Source organism: Cupressus sempervirens, chromosome 1 (assembly GCF_028749045.1).
Source record: "Cupressus sempervirens isolate cs-2001-9-10 chromosome 1, ASM2874904v1, whole genome shotgun sequence".
NCBI classification, from domain to species: domain Eukaryota; kingdom Viridiplantae; phylum Streptophyta; class Pinopsida; order Cupressales; family Cupressaceae; genus Cupressus; species Cupressus sempervirens.
In genome coordinates this window covers 448,407,241-448,426,381 of record NC_143118.1, presented here as the reverse complement: position 1 = coordinate 448,426,381, position 19,141 = coordinate 448,407,241, and positions in this window count along the sequence as shown.

Below are 19,141 nucleotides of genomic sequence, written 5' to 3'. Positions count from 1 at the left end.
TTCTCCTCTTCTGCTCTACAAGCCCTCCTTGTTCTATAGCCTTCTACTTCTCCTACTCTTTTGCTACTTGAGTTGTAGCCCTAGTATCTGCCCTTGTAGTTGGCTTGGTTGGGCTTGGCTTTGTAGCTCTCTTCTTTCCTTTGGGTTGTGCAACTGGCTGTTTTTGAGCTTTCCTTTTCTTTGGCTCAACCTTTGGTGCTTCTTGCTCAACACCTTCCTACTCATCTACATCCTCCCCCATACCTTGGGTTAAAGCAAGTGGTCCTTGACCTTGCTCCTCTTCATCATCCTTGGCTTCCTCACCTTCTTCCTCTGCTACTTTTGTAGTGCCTATCCCAAATTTAGCTTTTAATTTCTTGACAAGTTTATCTTTCTTTTTCAATGTGGAGGTAGTCTTCAACTCCATATCCACTTTTGATCTCACCATGTCATAGGTTCCAAAATTCGGTGCATCCTTGTCTATTTCCTCTGCTAGTAATGCAATTATTGTTGTTGATGCTCCATCTATGTTAATTTCATAGCCAAGAGGTCTTAACCATCTCACTCTTGGTATGGCAGCCTGAATGTATGTATAATCAATATCTACAAGAAAACATACATCATTTACATGTTTCTCTACTAATGAAATTGGATTTCTTAGTCTTTGCTTCATTGACTTCTTAAAGTCTTCAAAATAGCTAGTCATTAGGGCCTCAAAATTAGCTCCCATCTGCTCTATGTATTCATTAACTTGAGCTATTATTGACCCTTTTTTTTTCCATGCAACTTTTCCAAAAGAAGGAAATTCATTCTGAACATAAAAGAATATACAAATCAAAATAGCATCAAATTTGCATTGGGATCCCTTGGTTCTTCTGATAGCTGCTAGATTCTCATTAATCTGTTGTAGTTGCAGTTCTACAAGATCATAAATATGATTTTTTTTCACCAATTTGTAGCCTACATCTACTGCAATGCAAGGTACATTGTTGAGTCTGTCGGATTGATAGAATTTGTGTGCAATGACTCTGATAGCAAAATCAACAAGAGGGTCTTGAATGGTATCAATTTTCATCCTTCTCTTGTTCCACTTGGCACTTGTGTTTTTCTCAATTACCTCCTTGGAATCACTCCTAAGGGTCTTCGGTCGATCTAGGGTTGGGTACCCTGTCACTCTATATACAATTCTCTTCATGATTTTCATAGGACCATCCTCCAACCATAAGTTTCCATCATGTATTTAGCTAAGCACTAGTCTAATCCATTCAATTTTGAAAATGGTGGGGAATTCTAGGGCTCATGTCAAACCCTTTCTCTGAACAATTTGGTATTCATCCTTCAACACTCCATTCTCACACAATTTTTCATAGGCCTCCCTCATTTCCATGTCACCTATAGCTCTAATCTTGCAATTGTAACATCTTCTTACATCCTAAACCATAACTACTTTGGGGGGTATAATAGATAGGGCTCCAGCTAGGTCATTCTTATATGCTACCTCTGGTATTGGGTAGAAATTAGGTTGTTTGACCTCATTGGACACTAGTTGGACTTCAAAAGGTTCCTTCTCTTAATTTTTCTGTGAGCTAGAAGCCATTTTTGCAATTCTATTGTTTTAACACTAAGAAAATATTAAACTGTGTCACTCGACATAGACATAAATACCTCAAGATCAATGAAATCATGCTAAAATACTACTAAAATTTGTTTAATCACTGGATTCTCTACTTTGAACTCGCTCTGCACTCTTTCTTGTCTTTTCTCTGTGCTTGTGATGAAGAAAAATGATTGAAAATGCGATAATATACCCTATTTTCATCACATTTAATGCTTAGTAAGTTTATAGTTGTCCACTTAGCTTTTGAAGGATTCTACACTACTTAGCTTCCATTGCCTTTTCATTACTTAGCTTCCATTGGAGTATTCTTTACTCAGATTTAACTAAGATTTCTTCTTCACTCAGCTTCCTCTACCAACTCGACTCCAACTAATCATTCGGCTTCTACTATTTTGACAATTAACTCAGCTTGTACTGGATTTTTATTCTAACTTGACATGCACTAAGATTTTACTCGGCATTTGAGGGCAACTCGGCAAAACTTGCAAAATCTTGAAATTTTAACTTTGCATGTTTGTTCATGTTGATCTCTTCTTTTTAGTACTTTCTTGTTTAGGAACTGATATATGATAAAACTTTGTAAATTAGTCCCTCATGTCTTCTCTTACTTAGTTTGATGAAGTGTGACCACTTGACCTATTAGGTGAAGTGATCCCTTCATTTGATGTGCTACACCCTTTTTTTTTCCATGTCTTATTCATTTCTCCTTTGATGTGTTCAACATCTACCTTCTCTTTACCTTTGTCATTCTTTGAGTTGGATGCCTTTGACTTTGTTGGGTAGTTCATGTTGATATGACTAGTCTTCAAGAAATTGAAACATGTGGTTTGGCTCAACCATCTACTATAGTTCCCTCTGAAATGTGTCCTTATGCAATTTTCAGGAATGTGTCCATATTCCTAGCAGTAATGATAGTTATACCTAGTGTTGTAGTCCGAATTGTAGTGATGTCCATGGTTACCTTCCCTTGCTACCTGATTTGCTGTCCACATAGGCTTTGATTTGCACTCAAAGGCTCTATGTCCACACTTTTTGCAATTGTAGTAGTGACCTTCAAATTTTGGTATTTTTATAGTCCTAGTCCTATAGTTGTGTGCTTGATGTCCTTGCTTTTTGCACTTATGAAAATGACTTGTATTCTTAGATTTGTCATGCTGATGGGCATTCTTGCTCCTACACACATTAGAGGTATGTCCCTTTTTACCACAAAAATGACAAGTAGGTTTAGTGTTCTTACCTTTGTTACTCCTTTCTTTTGTAGTCTTGGATGACTCACCTTGTTTAGTGCTAGTGTATCCTAGTCCTAAAGTATCATTACTAGCCCTTGGTGATTTTAGTAGCTACTCGAAGTACTTGATGGCCTCATTAGGTTTACTGAAGTTCTTTGCAATTTTCTTATCTCTTTTCAGGTCATTTTTTAGTTTTTCATTTTGCATCTTCAATGTAAAATGAAATGCCTTTGACTTTGTTGGGTAGTTCATGTTGATATGACTAGTCTTCAAGAAATTGAAACATGTGGTTTGGCTCAACCATCTACTATAGTTCCCTCTGAAATGTGTCCTTATGCAATTTTCAGGAATGTGTCCATATTCCTAGCAGTAATGATAGTTATACCTAGTGTTGTAGTCCGAATTGTAGTGATGTCCATGGTTACCTTCCCTTGCTACCTGATTTGCTGTCCACATAGGCTTTGATTTGCACTCAAAGGCTCTATGTCCACACTTTTTGCAATTGTAGTAGTGACCTTCAAATTTTGGTATTTTTATAGTCCTAGTCCTATAGTTGTGTGCTTGATGTCCTTGCTTTTTGCACTTATGAAAATGACTTGTATTCTTAGATTTGTCATGCTGATGGGCATTCTTGCTCCTACACACATTAGAGGTATGTCCCTTTTTACCACAAAAATGACAAGTAGGTTTAGTGTTCTTACCTTTGTTACTCCTTTCTTTTGTAGTCTTGGATGACTCACCTTGTTTAGTGCTAGTGTATCCTAGTCCTAAAGTATCATTACTAGCCCTTGGTGATTTTAGTAGCTACTCGAAGTACTTGATGGCCTCATTAGGTTTACTGAAGTTCTTTGCAATTTTCTTATCTCTTTTCAGGTCATTTTTTAGTTTTTCATTTTGCATCTTCAATGTAAAATGAAATGCCTTTGACTTTGTTGGGTAGTTCATGTTGATATGACTAGTCTTCAAGAAATTGAAACATGTGGTTTGGCTCAACCATCTACTATAGTTCCCTCTGAAATGTGTCCTTATGCAATTTTCAGGAATGTGTCCATATTCCTAGCAGTAATGATAGTTATACCTAGTGTTGTAGTCCGAATTGTAGTGATGTCCATGGTTACCTTCCCTTGCTACCTGATTTGCTGTCCACATAGGCTTTGATTTGCACTCAAAGGCTCTATGTCCACACTTTTTGCAATTGTAGTAGTGACCTTCAAATTTTGGTATTTTTATAGTCCTAGTCCTATAGTTGTGTGCTTGATGTCCTTGCTTTTTGCACTTATGAAAATGACTTGTATTCTTAGATTTGTCATGCTGATGGGCATTCTTGCTCCTACACACATTAGAGGTATGTCCCTTTTTACCACAAAAATGACAAGTAGGTTTAGTGTTCTTACCTTTGTTACTCCTTTCTTTTGTAGTCTTGGATGACTCACCTTGTTTAGTGCTAGTGTATCCTAGTCCTAAAGTATCATTACTAGCCCTTGGTGATTTTAGTAGCTACTCGAAGTACTTGATGGCCTCATTAGGTTTACTGAAGTTCTTTGCAATTTTCTTATCTCTTTTCAGGTCATTTTTTAGTTTTTCATTTTGCATCTTCAATGTAGAGATCTCAAGATCTCAATATCCTTGATATTCAGTTCATGATGTGCATTTATCATCTGACTTAGGGTTTCTAGCTGCATGTTTTAAACTCTTGCAAGCTCAATTGACTTTTCTTCTAGTCTATTGGCAAGGTTTCTCTTGTCTTCTTCTAGCATAGCCTTGTCTTCAATGGCTCTTTTCTTCTATTTAGTCACTTTACAGAGCATCATGGCTTATGATTCTTGTTTAAGATTGAGTGTTCTAATTTCATTTGCTTGAGCTTTATTCTTCTCTATTAGGTTTGTTATTGCTACATCAAACTCTTTAGAATCTCCATTTGAAAATAGGTTTGAGGTGTCAATCTCCTTGTACTGTGTATCATTCTCAACTATGGAAATCTTTCTTCTCCTCTTTAAGGATTTTCTCAGTTCTTCTCTGGCTTCTTCCAAAGCATGTAAAGAAAGTTGTATATTAATTTCCTGATTCTCTATGATCTTCCCAAGTTTTTAGACTTACATTTCCAAATCTTTTCTTCAAGCTATAAGGCTTCTCCTTGTGAGAACTTGGCTCTAATACCAACTATTGGATGGGTTTGCAATGACGCAAAGTTATAGGTAACTAAACAATGCAAGTTAAGATTTGTTATCACTGCAAACTTTATGGATGAGGTAGAAGCTGATGTGGTCCCTTTAGATATTTGTGGTCTTGTACTTGGGAGTCCTTATTTGTATGATCGAAAGGCTATCTTCTATAAGGGGAAAATAAGTATCATTTGTTTAAAGACAAGATTGAATACATCGTACAGACACATAAAATAAAGACTAATCTGGCCCTTGTTGATGTTGGTCAAATGAAAAGGTTAGTCAACTCTAGTAAGAATTTTGTGTTGATGATTGTAAAAGCCAAAGAAGATGAAACATCTGAGGCATTTAAGGGATGTGATCCAAAACATAAGGCTGAAATGGTCAAATTTGTTTCTGCTTATGATGACTTGTTTCAAGAACCAAAGGGATTGCCTCCTAAAAGAGAGATACAACATGAAATTCAATTGTAGCAAGATGTACCACTTCCTAATATCGGCATGTATCGCTTATCAGTCTTGCAGAATGAAGAAATCAAGAAGCAAGTTCAAGAGCTCGTTGAGAAAGGAGTTATCCATCCTAGTACTTCTCCTTGTGGTTCTACTATTGTGTTGGTTCCAAAGAAAGACAGGACTTGGAGAATGTGCATTGACTATAGGGATTTGAACAAGATAATGGTAAAGAACAGGTACCCTCTTCCTAGAATTGATGATTTACTTGATCAGTTGAAACATGCAATTTATTTCACTAAGCTAGACTTACGTAGTGGATATCATCAAATAAGAATTGCAGAAAGTGATATTTGGAAACTTTTAAGACAAAATAGGGACTTTATGAGTGGTTGGTTATGCCATTTGGGCTTTGTAATGCACCAGCTACATTTATGAGAGTCATGAATGATGTCTTTCATCCCTTTATTGATGATTTTATCATAGTCTATTTAGATGATATTCTTGTATTCAGTAAGTCTTGGGATGATCATTTAATTCATGTAAAGAAAGTACTTGATGTACTAAGAAAAGAAAAACTTTTTGGAAAGATGTCTAAATGTGAATTCGCTAAGACATCCTTAGTGTACTTAGGCTATGTCGTAGGGAATGGTCAATTGAAAGTAGACCCTGCTAAGGTTGAATGTATTGTAAAATGGCCTAAGCCAAGTACAGTTATAGAAGTTAGGAGTTTCTTAGGTGCAGTTTAGTACTGGAGGAAGTTCATTGCAAACTTCTCTTTTATTGCATCACCATTACACGCATTGACCAATACCAAGGCAACTTTTCAGTGGGGAGGTCCGCAACAGAAGGCTTTTGACACTTTAAAGGAAAAGTTGAGTACTGCACCAGTTCTGGCTCTACCTAATTTACATCAACCATTTGAGATTGAGATAGATGCGAGCGGGTTTTCCATGGGAGCTGTACTCATGCAAGGAGGTAAATTGGTCTACTATCACTCAAAAACTTTTTCAGGAGCAGTAATTAACTATCTTACATATGATAAAGAACTTTATGCTTTAGTTCAGAGTGTTAAAAAATGGAAACATTACTTAATGGGAAAAGAAACTGTAATCCACACTGATCACTAGCCACTACAATATTTGTACTCACAATCTAAGTTGCAACAAAGTAGGCACTTTAGGTGGATGGGTTTTCTACAACAGTTTCATTTGGTAATTAAGTATAAGAAGGGTTCCCATAACAAAGTAGCAGATATGCTGTCTAGACCTCCTATTTAGAATGCTTTGATAATCCTTCAAAATAGTTCTATGGTTCATGAAATTTTTTAGGAAAAATATGCTAATGATGAGAACTTTAAGGATATCTATGTAGCTTTAATCCAGGGTAAACATGTAGAAGAGAAAGATTACTATGTGCAGGATAATTTATTGTACCACTTGGGAAAACTATGCATTCCTAAAGATGAACAAGCACATGTAATCCGTGAAGCGCACACCTCTTTGATTGCAGGACATTTTGAGGTAAGTAAGACATTAACTCAATTGCAGAAATATTGTTACTGGCCTCGTATGCAGGAAACTGTCACTAAGTATATAAAAGGATGTGTAATGTGTGCAACCAGCAAACCAAGTAATAGGAAATTGGGTTTGTACACACCATTACCTGTACCATCTCTTCCATGGGAAAGTGTGTCTATGGACTTTGTGGGAGGTTTACCTATGTCTAGGAAGGGTCATGATTATTTGTATGTAGTAGTTGATTGGTTCAGAAAAATGTGTATTTTAATGCCTTATAAAAAGCAAGTTACTGCTGAACTGACTGCTCATTTGTACTTTCAAAATGTATGGGTTCATTTTGGGTTACCCACTTCTATTGTATCAGATCGAGATTCTCGATTCTTAGGTGAATTTTGGTCATCTTTGTGGGGACTCATGGACACCAAGCTGAAGAAGAGTATAGCCTTCCATCCGCAGACCAACGGCCAAACAAAGGTAGTGAATAGAGTTGTTGTGCATCTACTTAGAGGTTACTGCAACAAGCATCCTAAGTTATGGGATGAAAGTATTCACTATGTGGAACATGCTTACAACCATCCGACACACTCTTCTACAAAGAGGTCTCCTTTTGAGACTTGCTTCGGTTACTTGCCTAAGACACCAATGGATTTTTCTTTTGGGAAGGATGACATTTTAGATGGATGCCATGATGCAAAAAAGGCTTTAAAGTTCATCCAAAAGGTCCAAGCAATCCATCAGGTAGTAGAAGTACAGTTGGAGCAGAGCCAAGAAAAATACAAGGCTCGCCATGATAAGCATCGCATTGATCACCAATTCCAAGTTGGTGATAGAGTTTGGTTACATATCAGCAAGGAAAGAATGCAAGGTGAAGGAAGGAAGCTCAAGCCTATCAGGTATGGTCCTTTTGAGATCTTGGAAAAGATCAGTACCAATGCTTTTCGTCTTAATCTTCCTCCATACATGCAAATTTACTCAGTTGTCAATGTTGAGAATCTGAAGTTGTATGAGCCTCCAATGATCTTGGATGAAGACGTTAGTGTTTAGGTTCCATCAGTTTATGACCTTTCATCGGATTACATGTCAGAATTGCCACAAGATGTCATCCTTGACAGGAATGTCAAAACTTCACGAAGAGGACTAGTTGAATACCTCCAAGTGGGATTGAAGGGGATGCATCCAAGCAAGGCAAGATGGATGGAGATTGGTAAAGTGAGGGAACTATACCCTCACCTTCTTTCCGAGTAATCCAAACTTTTGGAGGTCCAAAAGCTCTTCAGTGGGGAGGCTTGATCCAAGGGATAAAAATTACTGAAAAGTAAAATATCCCCAATACTCCAAGAATCAACATCATTACAAAGTGTTCACAATTTTGACTCCAACATAACTCGAACGAGCAAAATTGGAGTTCAAGTGCAAAAATTATGACTAGTCAAAATTTGGTCAAACTGGGACTAGAGGTCATAAAAGGGTGAAAAAGTAATCATCTCAAAAGTATTTGACAATGGATTCCAAATGAAAGAGCTCATCAAAAGCTTTCCAATGGCATTTGTTTCATCAAGAACAGAGATCGGATATAAAAGTTATGATGGTTTCAAATTCAAGTAAAATTATGGATTTTGATGATGTCAGCATGACATCACGAAATCATAAAGAGAGGGAAAACATTCAAATTCAAATTAAAATAGCTATTTAATTCGAATTAAAGGAATGAGATAATGGGACTTGAACTCCTAACCATTGGCCTCCTAAAATTAAGGCCAACCAATGGGCTATTTATGGTATATAAAATATTAAGGGAAGAGTTGTTATCTATGCATAACAAATCCGCCCAATCTTATTTCAATAAGGGTATTTGTTGAAAACAAACCCTTAATTTTGGTGTGAGATAATAACAAAATAATGGTAAAAGGGGTAAATTTGAAATATGTAATCAAAATGGGAGATTATGTTGGTTAATTGTTTTAGCCCATTTTTGGCTAAATTTGATGTATAAAATGGGGGTAGTAGGCTTTGGAAAAGCATCCAGGTGATGAGAAGGAGATTATGATCTTGGAGACTTGATGATTATTCCTGCACATTGGAGAGTAATGCTGCAATTGTGCTTGAAGGGAAGATCTTGAACACTTGTAATTGATTTTGGAGCAAATCGGATCAGTCCCTCTATTGGAGCAGGACCCAGAGAAGTAGTCCGACCCACGAACGAACTTTGATATCAATCGTGTTTTGTCTTATGTCTCTATACTCTCTTTCTTTCAGTCATTACCTTTTTATGCTTTGTTCATTTAAGCATTTAAGTTGTGTTAATTTTCTAATTAATGCTTTGAAATTTAACTTTATGTAATAATGTTAAGCACTCCTCTGTAATAGTCCTAGATCCTAATCAGATCATGAACTTTTCTCGACACCTAAAGATCACTCAGCACCTGAAGTTTACTCGGCACCTATTGAATTCTCTAGCTCAGCACGCACTATAGCTCAACTTATGTATTATACTTGGCATCATCTTAAGAAATAGTTAAGTGTGTTGACACTCAAATGTCAAAACTAGTCTAAGACTAACTATGTATATATGTGGATATATGGATAGCTTATTCCTCCATAAAATATTAAATATTAGTTGTTTCTACTCACTCATTGCAAAGATCACAGCCACAAATCAAGAGAGCTTGAGTGAGTCCAACAATGCTCTTGGTTTGAATGTGTTGGTGCTTATGAGATTAATGAAGTCAGAGAAGTTTGTTTCCTTGTAAAGTGGGGGGTGATGTTCATGCAATGGAAATGTTTACAGGTAGAAGCAGGTGCCAAAGTAGATTTTCCATTTTGGTTCACTTAGGATCTATGCCTCAGACATGTTGTTCCTATCAACATCCCAACCTTCTTCAACCAAAGGTGTTGTGTCCTTTCAATAGTTGTGATTCAAAAATTATATTCATAAAATTCACATTGCTATTTTGCAAATTCATTTTTGTTAACTTGAACTTCTAGATTCAAACTAGGTAGTTAATTTTCTTGTCATTTTCCACTTTATGATCAATTTTTTAATAATTGATGTTCCACATTAATGATTTTAGATTCTAAAAAAATATTTCCTTGTAATACATTTAGAGATATAGGGTGTGTCTAAAATGAACATTACCAAGACCTTTTGGTAATCTGTGAAACCTATTAAGTCAGACCAAATTCAAATTTACCAAAATCTAATTTTGTTGCTTTCCTTCAGGCACTGAAAATCTGTTTTACTTATTTCAAGGTTTACATCTTAATTTACTTTTTTTAGAATATAAAAGAGTATAAACTGTGAATATTTATATCTCACAAATTTTGGGATTTTCCTAATGATTTTCTAAAGGGCTCTGAAATATTAAGATTAGGTCTATAATATTTAAGATGCTAGCAAATTCTATTTAGTTATCTCCAACCCATGCCATTGGATGAGAGATAATGCTCACCTGCAAACTATAAATACCAAAACATGATGGCAACCTCTTTATATCAAAAAGTTTATGATATGATTGATCACTGGACCAATAATAAAAATTATTTGCAGTGGTCAATTATGCATAAAGAATAAGAATAGTTATATTTTTAGTTATATTGTTTCTAGGATAAGAATAGTGTAGATGAAATATAGTTTCTACTCTTCAATATTGTTTGCTACAATAGTGAATCTCATTATATCAATAAAAAAAAATTAATAGATACCCTTTTGGGCCAGCATGATAAGATTAACTAAATTAGGGAAAAGATATTGTGTCATGTAAATGGGTGTCCAAGTGTCACAATAGTCAATTTTTAGTTGGGGGAAAGTAGTGTCATCAATGAGCTCTGGAGTAGGGCCAATGTTCATCAAGCTTCTCTAAACTCACTTAATACCTAGCTTGATAGAATTGTTCAACACAAAAATCCATGAATGGCAACACTCAAGAAATATACATGATAGAGAGTCTATGGGTAATATCAATAAGAAATTAACTTGCAATCACCCATACAAGTCTAGATTCTAGACTCAATGTATCTACGCTAAGAACTCAAGAGTAAAATTATACATATTTTAATAGATAATATATTTATTTATTTTTAAAAAATAGAATTGGACATCACAATTTTGATGCAAAGGAGCATAGCATTTCGATGAGGATGTTATACGTGCGATCTGAGATTCGACTAGTATTCATTGCAATTTATGCAAAGGAGCATAGCATTTCAACAAGTATGTTATATGTGTGGTGTGATTTTTGACCAGTATTTGTCACAAATTTGATGCACAAACACATAGCATTTTGACAAGGATATTATACATGTGATGCGCATGTCAACTAGTTTTCATCATAATTTTGACAACCATTGGTTGCATAGGTGGAAAATGTTGTACACAATTCTTGTGGGTTGAGGCAGATATCCCGACAGTAGTTCCATCAATATATATACCATAGTAATGTTGCAATTTTGACACACATTAAGGGTGTCATAAAATTGACAAAAAATGATTGATGATAATGTTTGTTGTTTTGTCGACATAGTGGTGTCAAAATTGTGATGAATCCTCATCAAAAAATAGGTCCAAATTTATAAGTGGTTGTGATTGGGTACCTTATCAAGCCTCGTTGTCGAGACCCAAATTTTCTTTCAGCATTGTAGTTTCCTTGCTTTTTCATGTATTGTTTGTAGTTGCATTGTTGCTCATCTTAAGGGGGTGTTAGAGTAAAGCATTAATTTAATTTTATTTATTTAATTACCTTTACTCCCTTCTTAAGATTTTCCTTTATGTACTTGCATTTCTATTTAATAATTAATCAGTAATTATTAAATGTCATTTACCTCTTAGGGTTTCCATTTTAGGTTTTTCAATCTCCTTCTATAAGGATTGATCATTTGTAAATATCTCTCATTCTTTTTCTGTTAAGTTTATGGAATCACTGCAGTATGTAATAGCATTGCCTTGTAATCAAGTATATGTTTTCCATATGCAACATCATCTCATTTATATTGAGCATGGGTAAATGAATAAACATGTCTATTCAATAAATAGATAATTAATAATAAAAACTTAATATTATATATATATTTGAAATAATAATCTTATATCGCACATAATATTATATCTATTATATCTCATGAATAACCATAAAGTTATCCAACAGAGGCTACCAAACATTAACACTCCCTCTTAGCTAAGCGAGGATAAACACAAGACAAATATTACACCATTGGTAATATCTCATAAGTTTTTCACCATTAATATCACATACGATATCAAGAGTATTGATCTCCAGAATATCAACATATGATATTCATCAATTACTCAAACTTACGGTAAGATATCACATTTGATATCAAGAGTCTTGATCTCCTAGAATATCGACATCTGATATTCATCAAGTACTCAAAAATAAGGTTTGAGATCACATTTGATATCAAGAGTATTGGTCTCCCAAAATATCAACATCTGATATTAACCAAGTACTCAAAATCATTTAGATATCACATTTGATATCAAGAGTATTGGCCTCCCATAATATTAATGATATTCACCACTTACTCAAAACATTTAGATATCACATTTGATATCAAGAGTATTGGCCTCCCAAAATATCAATGATATTCACCACTTACTCAAAACATTTTTAGATACCACATTTGATATGAAGAGTATTGGCCTCCTAGAATATCAATGATATTCACCAAGTACTCTAAGAGTAATGACCTCCCAAAATGTTGAGATACAAGATATTCACCATTTACTCAATTTATTTTATCTCATAATACAAGTTATTGTAAGATTGTCACCTTACAACAACTTCTCCAAATACAAGTGATGATCATTTAGAAGTCATCACTTCCTTGTGATTTACACAGGGGTAGGCCCATTGAAATCACATTGTCACAAATTATGAACCACAATCCTCATGACTGTCACAATTTATAGATCATTAGGGAATCCATATCAATATGGTTTACTCCCTCTCAATAAGACTAAGATAATAGAGGTTAACTAAATCGCATTCATAGTTTTCTCCCTCTCTTTCCAAGGTCGCTTCTAATAAACAATCAGGGTCCCTTTGAATCTTAATCTCCCTCTTCCTGCATAAAACATTCTTGGAAGAAAAGATCAAGGCAAATGCTCATAAGAAGGAGACTACTATTATACTTAAGAATAATTTTGCATCATGATATAAGATCATTTCAATGTAATAAAGATAAAGATCTAATATTAATATATACTTTGAACATATATACATATATGTTCAATCTTCTAAGTATATATCTTTATTTTAATATCAAATATAATTATATTTTTCATATTTTAAATACCTATCATTAACATATTGATAGTGCAAGAGAGCTACAATATGAAAATATTAAAAGTATAGTATATTATCAACTTACCTTTGTAGAAGGGGTGATTAGTATCTCTGCCATCTTAAAACCTTATACCAATATAATAACAATAATATATGTAATATTTGGAGTGACCCTTACCTTACCTTACCTTAAAGGTGGGTCCCTTCACATCTCACTCGATGCTTGTCTTAAGAATGCTTTGTATCATTTATTTAGATATTTAAAATCACCATGTTCTTCAAAATGGTGTCTCTACCATAATGCATATATAGATGAAAGTGTCCCCCAGATACATCCAGACCTGGCACAATTTTCTTATAATTAACACCTTCTAACATTGTATGAATTTCTCAAAATATTTATCTTCCTTTTCTATAACTCATAATGTCATTCTTATCGGTTTGGAGATGCATAGCTTGTTCATGGAGATCGTCATCATGTCTTGCTTCAATAATCAAACTGGATTCTCCATCCTTTAGATCCCTACTGTTCTCATCACTTCTTCCTCATCGTAATTTCGTATTACACCTCCTCTCAATGTCATTTCAGATTTCTTAACAAAAGAATATTTATATTTCCAGAGGTTCGAATCTGCTCTGATCCCATGTTAAGTTTATGGAATTTCTGCAATATGTAATAGCATTGCCTTGTAATCAAGTATATGTTTTCCATATGTAACATCCTCTCATTTATATTGAGCATGGGTAAATGAATAGACATGTCTATTCAATAAATAGATAATTAATAATAAAAACTTAATATTAATTATATATATATATATATTTCAAATAATAAGCTTATATCTCACATAATATTATATCTCATGAATAACCATAAAGTTATCCAACAGAAGCTACCAAACATTAACATTTTCAATATAATAACATAATTTACATATTCTTAGACCCAAACCCTTGCCTCTTTGTCTTTTCTTCTCTGTGACAAGTTATAGGTGTTCTTCGGGTTTTGTGGATTTGTATTGTTCAAATCCTTTAATAGTTTTCTAGATGAGATATAAACAAGAACACATCTCTCTAATAATAGAGGTTGCTTCTTCCCTGAATGATGCTAAATTTGATCATATTAAAGATTGTGCTACTACTAAAGAATTGTAGGAAAAATTCACACTTGTGCATGGAGGAGATTAGAATGTTCTAAGGGAAAAGGTTGAAATCTTAAGAGGCAAGGTTGATGACATGAAGATGAAAGAAGGTGAAAACATTGTGTAATATAGTAACCAAATTAAGGAATTTGTTAATGCTATCAGAGGAGTTAGAGGAACCATAAGTGATGAAGTTGTGGTAAGAAAATTTATTAGAACCTTATTAGCTATCTATGCTAGTAGATTTTATTCTATTTAGGAGATGACATATATACCTATAAATATTATTACACTTGATGCTTTGGTTATTAGATTGACTTCTTTTGAGCTAAATAACTTTGACAATTGTGTAGAACCTAAGATTGGATCTGCATTTAAGTCATCACTAACCATTGGAAGTTCAAGGAAAGAAAAGAGTTCTCACTACAAAGAAGATGATAGTGATTGTGAATCAGATGATAATGATCTAGAAGAGCTTGAAGCACTACTTGCTAAGAGGTTATCGAGAGGCAAAGGAAAATATACAGATAAACTACCTTTGATCTATTTTAAATGTAACAAAGTTGGTCGCATTGTTGCTAGATTTATTGATAGGAACAAAAATGAAAGGAATGATAGAAAAGAGAATATATACTAAGGAAATGGAGACTACAAAGACAATGGAAAGAAATTTTGTTACCTAGCTGAAGAGGAAGAAACCGAGTATGAAATTGGTGATCAAGAAGATGGTGAGGAAATTATATATGTTGCAATGAAGGATGATTTAGAAGGAGAAAAAAGGTATGAAAATGAAAGAGCTCCCATTTAAGTAAGAATAACACAAGGATTATTGATAGTGGGTGCACTGATCATATGATTATTGATAGTGGGTGCACTAATCATATGAATGGTGATATTGGTAAATTAGAGAATCTAGACCATTATGATGGTGGATTTGTTAAACTTGGAAATGATGTGCCATGTTCTATGAAAGGAAAAGGTTCTATATGCATAATGAAAGGATCAAATGTGATAATTCATATTGGGTTCAAGGAATGGAATATGACCTATTGAGTGTGGCTCATGTTAACTACATGAGTCACTAACTAGAGTTTCAAAATAGAAAGATGAAGATATGTGATGATGTTGGAAATCTGATTGGCACTTGAGGACAAACAAGAGGTAAACTATTCTACTTGTGTATTGTTGAAAATATATGTTTGATTACAAAAAGTGAAGACGTTTGGCTATGGCACAAAAGGTTATTCTATGCAAATTTTGATAACATAATCAAGGTTAGTAGAAGGAGAAGTGTGAGAGGTTTATTGAGCTTGAACAAACTTGTTAAAGTGATGTAAGCAATGTCAATTTGGGCAAATGACTAAGTCAAGTTTTGAGCAAAGCTACTATGGTGATAGATACTTTATTTTATTTGTTGATGATTTCTCAAGAATGATGTTTGTCATGTTTCCAAAAGAAAAATCTAATGCATTAAAAATGTTCAAATGATATAAAGAAAGAGTTGAAAAAGAAACTAGTAAGTCATTGAAATGTTTGAGATCTCATACAGGAGGAGAATATATTCATGTCTCATGAATTTACTAACTTTTGTAATGATAATGGAATCAAAAGGAAATTTTCAATATTGAGGACACCACATCAGAATGGTGTAGCTAAAAGGAGAAATAGATCCATTTTTTATTGTGCTAGAATATTATTGATTGAGAAGGAGTTTTCATAGATATCATGGAGAGAAACTATCATCACTACAATCTATACATTGAACCGGTTATAATTGAAGAAGGGAATGAATAAGACATCTTATGAACTATGGTATGAACATACACTAAATAAAAGTTATTTTAAAATATTTGGAAGTAGGCATTATATTTTGAAAGATGCTAGAAATGGGAAATTTAATTCAAAAAGTGATTAAGAAATATTCTTAGGCTATTCCACTAGAAGCAAGGCATATAAATGTTTGAACAAGACTACTAACATAATGATTAAAGGTGCAAATGAGAGAGTTGATGATTTTGTAGAAAAGAATGATAAGAAGAGAAAGGAAGAACCTTAAGACTATCAGATATTTGTGTATGTACAAGAAGAATAACTATGTACCTTACCTAAGAAACAACCTATTGAGCCCCCACCAAGTACAAAAAATAGAGAACAATAGAAAACCAAGCCTATATTAGGTAAATATGTTAGAAAGATATATTCACCAAACCAAATAATTATAGACATTGATGTTGGAGTTATGAAAAGAAGTAGGTTGAGAGATAATGCATGCTTGATTTGTAAATTGAAGCCTAGAACAGTAAGAGATACTTTGGAAAATGAGGATTGGATTAATGTTATGATTGAATAATTAGAACAAAAGGAGAAAAATAATGCATGTACATTGGTACCGAGACCCAAGGACAAGAATGTGATTTCCACTAAGTGGATTTCAATAAACAAGTTAAATAAAAATGGAGAATTAACAAGGAATAAGGTAGTACTTCTTTCCAAGGAATATGCATAGGAAGAAGGTATTGACCACGGAGAAAAGTTTTCTCTTGTTGCTAGACTAGGAGTCAGAATACTACTTGCATATGTTTCTTTCAAAGGATTTAAAGTGCATCAAATGGATGTTAAGTCTTCTTTTCTAAATGGAATACTGGAGGAGGAATTCTACATTGAACAACTTGAAGGATTTTTTGATCCTAATTAGAAAAAACATGGTATGTAAATTGCATAAGGCATTATACAAATTGAAGAAGGCACCTCGAGCATGGTATGAAGGGTTACTCTCATACTTGATAAGAATTGGTTTTGTCAAAACTAGTGAGAACAACAATCAATATTTGAAAAATGAATTTGATCAAAAGATCTTGATTGCTAAAATATTTGTTGATGATATTATATTTGGAGGACATGAAATGATGTGTAGAACATTTTTTGACAAAATGAGGAAATAAATTAAGATGTCTATGTTTGCTGAGATCAAATTATTTATTGGATTCAAGTTCAACAAGTAAAGGATGATATTTACATAACTCAATCCAAGTATACTAAGGATATCTTGAAGACATTTGGCATGGAATATTCTAGACTAGTAGGCACATCGATGATCATAGGGTGTAAAATATCGAAGGATGATGATACTACTAAAGTAAATGAGGTACTTTACAAATTTATGATTGGCAAGCTACGATATGTTGTTCATAGCAAACCATATATTGCTCAAGTTGTAGTGATTGTTGCAATTTTTTCTTCTAATCCTAAAGAGACACAACTGATTCTTGTGAAGAGAATCTTTAGATCTCTAGAAGGGACAAAGGATTATGGTTTATGGTATAAAAAAGATGGATACTTTGACTTGAGAGTATATACAAATGTTGATTTGGCTGAAAATGTGGATGACAAAAAGAGTATTAGTGTTGGAGCTTTCTTTTTAGGAGAAAGGCTTGTGTCATGGATAAGCGAGAAAAAAGTTGTATCTTGTAGTCTACTATTGAAATTGAATATGTAGCCACTACAATTAATTTCTCTCATATTATATGGAATAAAAAATTTCAACAAGGTATGCAAGAAGAAGTGATGAGTCCTATAACAATCTATTATGACAACACAAGTTCAATAAAAATTTCAAAGAACTTGGTGATGCATGCAAAAAGAAAGCATATATCTATCAAGTATCACTATTTGAGAGAGCAAGTTCAAGAAAATAATTGAGATTGGAGTATGTGAAGTCAAAGGAACAAACTGGTAATATATTTGCCAAGCCATTACCTAAGGATTCTTTTGAGTATCTAAAAGGTAAACTACGGGTCCTTCCCTTATCCAATATTCCCTAGAATAATATGTGTGTTGCATCAATTCATGGTTTAGCAGGATATCTATTTGGAGTTGGTGTAGGAGTTTACTAATCTTTAGGTAGTCCTAAAGTGGTGAAGAAATGTAGAGAAGATGTGTTTAAATGAGATTGATTGGTACATGTGAGGTACAAAGTACAACTACATTGATGATGAAGGTTGTTGTTAAAGGGAAAGAAGATTTGAATATGAAATATACAATTATGATGGAGAGATGTGCATGAAAAAAGGAAGAAGAATATCCAAAGGGAGAAAAGAATCAATAAAGGGAGAGAAGTGATGAACTACATTGCTAATTATTTTTAAGAGATAATGTATAAAGATGATGTAAGGGAGAGTATAATGAAGATTCAATGATCAGATGTCAAAAACAAAATGATGAATCCATAGATGAATGTTAAAGGGAGAGTACTACTATAATGAGTTTGATATTGGATGGTATATTTCATAATTTGTTTCCATCAAATGCCAAAGGGAGAGATTGTTAGCCATAATTGATAATGATGAAAGAAGGGAGAGATTATTGGATAGAAGAGATTGATGAAGAAAAAGGTCAGAACTGAGCTACAAAGTTTATGTAGAAGAATTAGATCAATTGTTATGTTTTCATTGATGTTAACTTGTTTGACCACACTAATTCAAGTAAGTTGCAATAATCTAAGGATATGATGTTGCATAGAAAAGTAAAAGACAGAGTTTGAAGATGAGATGTAGAAGTGATGTTAAGAATGGAAACTTGATTGAACAACTGATGAGTTAGTTTGTGACTATATAATGTTTATTTAATTGTTTTATGTGATTTTATGAAGATTTGAGATGATGTATAAGTAAGTTGTTCTATTTAGAAAGCAAGGAGTGAAGTTGCAAAGTGAAAAGATAAGGAATCATTAAGTTATATCAA